Raw genomic sequence first — 2757 nt, 5'->3', positions numbered from 1 at the left:
ATTTGTCCATCTCTATGCCCATATCCAGCTTTTAGGCTGCAACTTAAGTCTATGCCAGAGTACTGGAGGAAAATAAAATGGAAAATCACTGCTAGTTCAATGACACTTGAATTCTGGTCTTCTTCCCCTATCTACTTGCTAGTGTTTACTTTTTGTGGTCCTCAAATAGCTGCTCCATGCATCTGTACAGATTATAGCTGCACTCAGTGGGGGCAACATGCTGGAGTATACCTACCCCCATCTTACCCCCAACTGGAACCTCCTCTGGGTCCTTTATTTTATTTATTTATTTATTTTTGCCTTTTGGGGATCACTCCCATATATCCCTCATCACCGAGAAGAACTCTTGTGACCCCCTTCCTCTTGTACTGCTCATTTACTCCCAAGGCATCCTCCAACAACTGTTAGATTCCAGTACAAAAATCTGTGCTTAAGTTCAGCTGAAAGTATCATCAGCCTTAGAAACTCCTCTGCCCACAATGCGATAAAAGATCCAGGCCCCTTCCCCTATGATTTTTTGTTAGCCAGGTCCTAACTCAAACATTTGCTCAGCAAGAATTACATAATTGGCATGATACTAAAGGTGGAGGCCTTTTTGACCCCTGGAAATTTACCATTTCTTTATATAGATAATATGAGCAAGATAAAGATGATGATAAGATACAGTTGAAATAATTCACCCAATCATAATGATAGAAGAGAAATATTCAACAAATATTTGTTAAATTAATAGCAGTGTAACTGGTATAGCCTTCTTAGAAGGGAATTTGGAATAAAACCAAAAAATGTTAAAGCATTTACACATACTTGGGAATTTATCCCAAGGAAATAACTCTAACAATGAAGCTATACACTAAAAAGGTATTTGCTAAAGAATTATTTCTAATAGCCAGGCATTGGAAATAATCCCAATGTACCCAAAATAGGGAACATTTCATTAAATTATCATGCATAAATAGTATGTCATGGAATATAGTCATTTAAAATGAATATTTTGAGCATTATGTAGGTGGATACAAAAATGGATCAGTTATCTATTTCTGTGTAATTTTAACACTAACTAGGCCAGATTAAACTTTTTGTTCCTGAAAAGGACCAAAAAGCAATGGATGCTACCCAAATGAAAGGGATAGGAAAGGAAGTTTCAACAGAATATTGTTGAAGCCTATAATTAAATAAAAATAAAAACATATTTCATGTTTGTATTTCACCCAGCATGTTAAACAAACAAACAAACACCTCCACCAGTAACATGTACTTTTCTATTACAACTTGAATAAATCCTTATTAATTTTAGTAGAGTTTATTTTTTGGAGGGGTTGGATATTTCTAAATATGCAAGCATATAATCTTCAAGTGAAATTAATTCTGCCTCTTTAATATTAGTCCTGAGCATTTTGTTTTACAGCATTAGGAAAAAACCTCTAAAATAATGTTCAATAACAGTAGTGTTATAAGATAATAATTTTCTATGTCAGAATCCTTAACATAATTTATTATATGAATAATGTAAAGGAGAAAAATATGATTACAGCAAATCACATTTAACAAATGCTAAAAAGGTATTGTATAAAATTCCACATTCAGTCCTTATGAAAGGTCTAAGCATAATTAGAATAGGAAGGTACAAAAAATGATCTTTTCTCCAAACTAACATCCTATTTTGTATGCCACTACAAAAATATGTTCAAAATAGTCATTTAAAATGTCTCTATGCCGGGGCACCTGGGTGGCTCAGATGGTTAGGCATCTTTGGTCTTTGGTCAGGTCTTTGGCCTTTCGCCTTTGGTCTTTGGCCTTTGGTCAGGTCGTGATCTCCAGGTCCTGGGATCAAGCCCCATGTTGGGCTCCTGGCTCAGCAGGGAGTTTGCTTCTCCCTCTCCCTCTGCCTCTCCCCCTGCTTGTGCTCTCTCTGTCTCTCTCCCTCTCAAATGAATAAAATCTTTAAAAAATATTTTAAAATGTCTCTTGTATCATAACATAATATTTATATATCATAATTTGATGAATTTAATTCAGTGATTATTATGTTAAATTGAATATTCTTGAGAGTTCTCAATACCTTTCTTTTTTTTTTTTCCAGATTCATCTTTGGTGCCATGTCTATGAACTCTTTGCTTAACCTCCGATCATAAAGACTTTCATCTTTTTTTTAATATATTTAAAAAAATTTTTAAGTATTAATTTATTTATTATGTTCAGTTAGCCAACATATCTTTAGTTTTTGATTAGGTGTTCAACAATTCATTAGTTGCATATAACACCCAGTGCTCATTATAACACGTGCTCTCCTTAATACCCATCACTAAGTTACTCCTTTCCCCCATTTCCCTCCCTTCTGTAACCCTCAGTTTGTTTTCCAGAGTCAAGAGTCTCTCATGGTTTGTCTCCCTCTCTGAGTGAACTAAGTCAAGTGGAGAAATCAGAGAGGAACACTTTCACCGATAGTTTCTTCTAAAGGTTTTATAGTTCCACATTTTATACTTAGAATTACGACCCATTTTGAGTTAATTTTTGTATAAGGTGTGCAGCTTAGGTCAGTATTCATTTTTTTGCCAGTAGATGTCAGATTGCCACTTTTTGAAGACTGTCCTTCCTCCATTGGATTGCTTTTGCAATTCAGTTTTGCTCCTCCCAGTTTCCCATAAATCAGCAGCCATTTTGGTGAGTCTGTTTTTGGACTCTCATTTTGTTCTACTGCCTTAATTACCATAGCTTTATTAAATGTAAGTCTTAAAGTCAGGTAGTGTGAATCCT

Source organism: Zalophus californianus, chromosome 8, assembly GCF_009762305.2.
Source record: "Zalophus californianus isolate mZalCal1 chromosome 8, mZalCal1.pri.v2, whole genome shotgun sequence".
Taxonomy (NCBI): domain Eukaryota; kingdom Metazoa; phylum Chordata; class Mammalia; order Carnivora; family Otariidae; genus Zalophus; species Zalophus californianus.
Note: the sequence above shows the minus strand (reverse complement) of the source record.